Genomic DNA, 5,657 nt, shown 5'->3' with positions numbered 1-5,657 from the left:
CGAAGATCATCTTCATGCCATCATCGTGGATCAACAACTTCATGTCTGACTTTACAGTGGAATTTACTCAAGTCAGACTCCCTTGCAGGTCATCAAATTAAACAAATAGGCCTTGAATTAAGTCTGCACCAAGCTAAAAAAAATAAATTGTGGATGTGACACAATTGGCCAAACATTTCCCCTTTGTCATTTGTTGTTGGGCTGGTTGCTAGTTTTTAGCTGTGTTTAACTTAGCTTTTTACACATACTACAGTATATATATATGAGTAGGAATATTAAAGTTTTTATAATAGTAACATTTGGCCTTGGAACAGATTATTTCAACTCCCAATATGGGGAAATCATTTGTAAAAGATTCCACTGCATTGAACAGGGACTGTGACGAAGCCCATTGGCATTGCGCTGCCATAGAAATGTGACTCGCAGATTCGTCACTGTTAATTGTAAATACACACACACACACACACGAAGAATAACAACCCAAAGGCAAATCAATTCCACAATCAAAACAATACATCATCTTGAAATTCTCGGACACCAACGTTGAGAATTTAATTAATCAGTGACTAACTGAAAAGAAACAGCAATGTTGCATTGTAGAGTCTTGTTTTGTTCCCTTCTCCCACATTAATGATGCTGTGTTAATATTAGAGAGTAAGAAAAAAAAATCCAAATGTGTCTCAAATAAAGTGTGCCAGACAGAGAAAGGGATGCAGCAGCATCAAAGAGCCCCCTTTCAATATTTTGTGGAGCAGTCGATGATGGAATTTTACATTTAGATGTCAACGACGAGGCCACCGTGCTGCCCATACTGAGAACATCACTTTTCAAATATACACACGCGTCAAGTATAAGCAATGCTGACTTGAGGGAGGCTTTAAATAAACTACAGCCTGTTGTCACCACAGATAGGGAGCACGCATGGAAAAGACAACGGGGATTACAGCAGTCGTACGAGAGCCTTACCGCTGCTAGGTCAACTTGAGGAGGACAAAAGTGGAAAAAAAATGTATGGTAAATTAAATTGAAGTATAGTAATAATAATAATATTATTGCAAATTTTATGTACATGCCACAACAAAATAACCTTTTTTTGTCTAGCGCAAATTACTGTTTTAAATAAAAACTACCATTCAAGGACGGCATAAAACTGCTGAACAAGAAACCAATATGAAGTTCAAGAACTCATTCCATACATTTTTTTCACAAAAAACAATTCACTCAAAATTTGAATATTATTGAGGTACTATGTTCATCCTGGATATCATTACAAATTTCCCCCGCTGTGGAAAATGGATTTTAATATTTATCAGGGTTTTTGGAAGATTTCGGGGGGGGGGGGGTTGATTTAAATTACGGGGCCGCTCAGAGTGTGGTCACCTGCAGGGGATCTCGCTGTCCTTGTTCTACAGTAGAGGTGTCAAACTCATTTTTTTTTGTCGCAGGGCACTTCAGAGTTTCGTCTTCCCTCGGAGGGCCATTGCAAAATCTCAAAGTCATTTACAGGTATTGCCCCTTACTATTTGACATTTCGGTCCAGATTTTAGCAAGGATCATGAAAGTTGACACATATGATTTGCTTTCGTGGGCCACATACAATGATGTGGCGGGCCGGATCTGGCCCCCAGGCCTTGAATTTGACACCTTGATCTACAGTATCTATCTAGCATCTACCCATCCATCCATCTGGCAAACTAGCAATCTTTAAGTGCCACACCGGCAAAAATTCCGCCAGGCATCACTGAATACAAAGCACACCAGCTGGTGTATGAATTCCCACCATAGCTGCTGTTAGTTCGAATTTGACTGAGTTGCATCTGTTCACCATGAGCAGGCCATGCAGCTCTAGTTTTCGTGTAAGAGGTTCTAAGATGCCCTTTTTTTTCTTTCAATAACCATCTCCAACTGAATATGGCATGTTCAAAAAATGGCCACACACAAGTTGCCTCATCATGTCGATCCAACATGAAATGAATAGCCAGGGAGCCTGCTGCTCGAACATGAGGTCCGTGCCAATGCAAACCCGAGAGGCTTGCAAGACAAGCACAGGCTGCACAGTGCAAATAGAGACAATTTAAAACGCTGAATGCAAACGTGTCCAAACAATGACCTGCGGGCCATTTGTGGGTCACTTTCCTTTTTTTTAGTTGCCCGCAGCACATATTTAAAATAACATTTGGCACGGCCTACATCACGTTTTTCTTTCTACATCTGCCTCACAGTGCTGAGGTGCAGGGTTCGATTCTGGCTGCGGCCTTCCTTTGTGGAATTAACATGTTCTGTGGGTTTTCTCTGGGTACCCCGGCTTCCTCCCACATTCCAAAAACATGCATGGCAGGTTAATGGAACACTCTAAACTGTCCCGAGGTGAGAGTGTGAGCGCAGATGTTTGTTCGTACTTTGGATTTTGTAAACATCAGGCATTTTCCTCTCCATCAACCCTCAATCGAGAAAAAGATTGACGTCGCTTCATGTCTACAAGATGCACTCACTTGTCACGCTTAACATCCATAAAATCCAAAGTATTGGGGCTCTTTTTCTCGACAGTGGGTGGGTGCCCATGGAGATGAAAATGCTCAACGTCATAAAATGCAAAATATTGGGATGATGGTTCTGATATTTTCAGTGGTGACGATTGACTACAGTTTTCGGTCATTCGGCGCCGTTAAGCTACTTTAATAATAATAATAATAATAATAATAATAGATTTTATTTATAAGCGCCTTTCAAGACACCCAAGGACACTTTACAATAACAAAAAACAACACGGGTTGAGCAGCGGCAGCCAAAACGATAACAATAGAAAATAATCAAAGCTACTGCATTTTAAACCTAAACTCACTTACCTCACTTTGTGCAATAATGAGCAATATTTGAGCCATTTCATGTGCAATGTGTGTCCTGTGTGCAAAATAAGCCTCAGTTCCACACTACCACTATTGCTGCTGTTGTTGTGTTGTTGTTGAGTTTTGTATTTATGAAACCGTTATTTTATTTTATTCTGTTTTATTTTTTTTACGAAATGCACTAAGGAGTGGCTCCCAAATTTCTTTGTATGCAATATAATGACAAAGGCGTTTCTGATTTACGCGAAGCGTTTTCGACTGTCCCGGCAGACAGCCCGTCCTCAAGGAAGTTTGGACGTGGTTCCAGCTGGAAGTCAAACAGGCAAGTAGCCATTTAGCAAAACGCTTTTAGAGAGGATGGGCGATGTATATCTGTGACAGATGAGCTTGCTGCCTGAAGCACACGAGTGGTTTGTATTAAGTGAGCACATGGGACTGGACTTCAACGGAGACCTGAATGACAGGTCTCATTGGAATCCAGTCCCATGCATGTGCTCATGGCTTGTTTGTTTACCTACCTGTAACTCCCTTAACGTCCCATCGCTTTACTTTTTATTTTTATTTTCGCGCACGTACGCACACACACACACACACACACACACACACACACACACACACACACACACACACACACACACACACCATTCCCTCCATCAACGAAAATATTTCAAGAGGCTTCCTATAGCCTCTTTGGCAGAGCAATAGAACTGATGCATGGGTGTCAAACAGCGCAAACTTTGTCAGCCCCAGAACCTGCCCCCCTGTTGGCAGCCATTTTTTTAAGGGGCATCATCTGCATGTGCTCACCCGGGGCAGCAACACTGCTTTGCACGCCACCACGTCTCATTTTCTCTCACACTCAATCTCTCACACCATCTCTCTCATTCTCTCCCTCACACACACACACACACACACACACACACACACACACACACACACACACACACACACACACACACACACACACACACACACACACACACACACACACACACGATCTGTTTTACACAAGCTCTTCCTAACACACATTATCTCTCTCTCTCTCTCTCTCTCTCTCTCACATGCGCCACACAGACGCACATTCTACCCCATTCACTCAGACACGTAAAATTGTTTCGAAATTACAAAGTGAAAACCTAGAACACAATGCCATTGTCTTCTCTCGGAGCAGCTGTCATCTGAGGCGCAAGTTTGAAATAAATAGACACTTTTTTTTCATCAGCTGAAGGTTTTTTGAGGAAACCCTTTCACGCATTTCCCCTCGTCTCGTTTAACGCGTATTGGTGTGACGGAGAGCAGATGACCTTTTCCATGTCATAATGGAGGTGAATTTTACGTGAACTCATATGAGAACTTGTAACGAAATAATTTGTTAAAGACCACGGTAATTCAAAGATGTTGCTCACGAATGAATTTTAACAGGGGGGAAATCAATTATTTTGATGACAAAAAATATATAGGAAAAAGTAAAAATCATCAGAAAGTTTTCCTGCTGTGAATTCCGATCTGCAAAAAAAAGAAAAAAAAGGCAAATCATAAATAAAATAAATGCTAAAGTGCTGTTAGCAGGGCATATTAAATAACTTACAAAACAGCTCGCAGCTTTATTCAAACAATTTAAACGATTCTTGCTTGAATTATATGCACCGTTGTAAGAACCACATTTTAAATGGAGACTAAATTTCCAACAAAAATACATTTTGAATTGATGATAAATTATGACATTTCACGACGAATCATCATGAACTACACGAGTATAGCTGACCTGTTATTCAGAAACATCCGAGAGATAAACACGGGGTATTTTTTTCTCATTTACTTTAATTGTTGTTGACAGATATTAAGTCATTACCTTCGTTGGCTTTCGGATAAATTAAGGAAGGGATTGGCGAGGACTTATTCAATTTGGCCAGAGACCCAACTTGTCTCCTGTAACCGATTTAATTCTGGCTTTTATAGCCTGCGTCGTTTGAGCAAGCCAAACATCTCAACGAGCAATATTAGTGTGATGCTTTATAAGTAATTTAATATTTCAACTGCAGCTGGGGCTCAAATAAACTGACTGCGGGAGTTTAGCGCGGTGACCATTGTGCATTGTGGAGACATCGTCTGCAAAGTGACTCCCTCGCCCACCAGGCCGCGGCCTGGTGTTTGCGATAATAATGTATTTAAATAAACAACCGAGACTTTTAAAAACAAACAGACCGCAGAAATTATGATCATAATATTAACTACGATACAATTATTATCATAATAGTATGAAAAAAAAACTCGGGCCAAATTAAGTCTTGATCCCGTTATGTCTTCCGAATTACTTTGCTTTGAAACGAACACTACGCCTAAATCCCCCAAACAAGAATAATCAGCGTGGAGTGCGCAGCTGTAAGTCACGCACTAAATAAAAATTCAGATTTAACGTATGAAAGCTGCTCCATTCATCTCCTGGTTGCATTAATGTCATGCGTTGCGTTTCCCACGTGTTTACCACCACAAAAAAAAAAAGGGAAACAAGAAAGAAGAAGAAGAAAATGCACCCCACCCCCGCCCTTTCCTTGTTTTTGACCTCCCATCGGTGCATAATAGCGCGGTCAGAGCGGAGCGGGCCTACTCGGAGTGCACGCGTGCAGCTTGAAGGTCAGCGCAGTTCTGCTTGACGCTTTTCCACTGTGGGCTCCTTCTGAGGCATCTCGCTCTCCTTCACAGAGAGGGGCTTTTAGCATTTGTTCACCCCCCACCCCCTGACTCTAAAGCAGTCCCAGATGCGCCTCTTTGAGCTTGTGCGAGCAAGGGCGCGTCAGTGTGCATTGCGTG

This window comes from Hippocampus guttulatus, chromosome 4 (genome assembly GCF_054856545.1).
Source record: "Hippocampus guttulatus isolate MCC_2025c chromosome 4, RoL_Hgut_1.0, whole genome shotgun sequence".
In the NCBI taxonomy this organism is placed as follows: Eukaryota; Metazoa; Chordata; class Actinopteri; order Syngnathiformes; family Syngnathidae; genus Hippocampus; species Hippocampus guttulatus.
Note: the sequence above shows the minus strand (reverse complement) of the source record.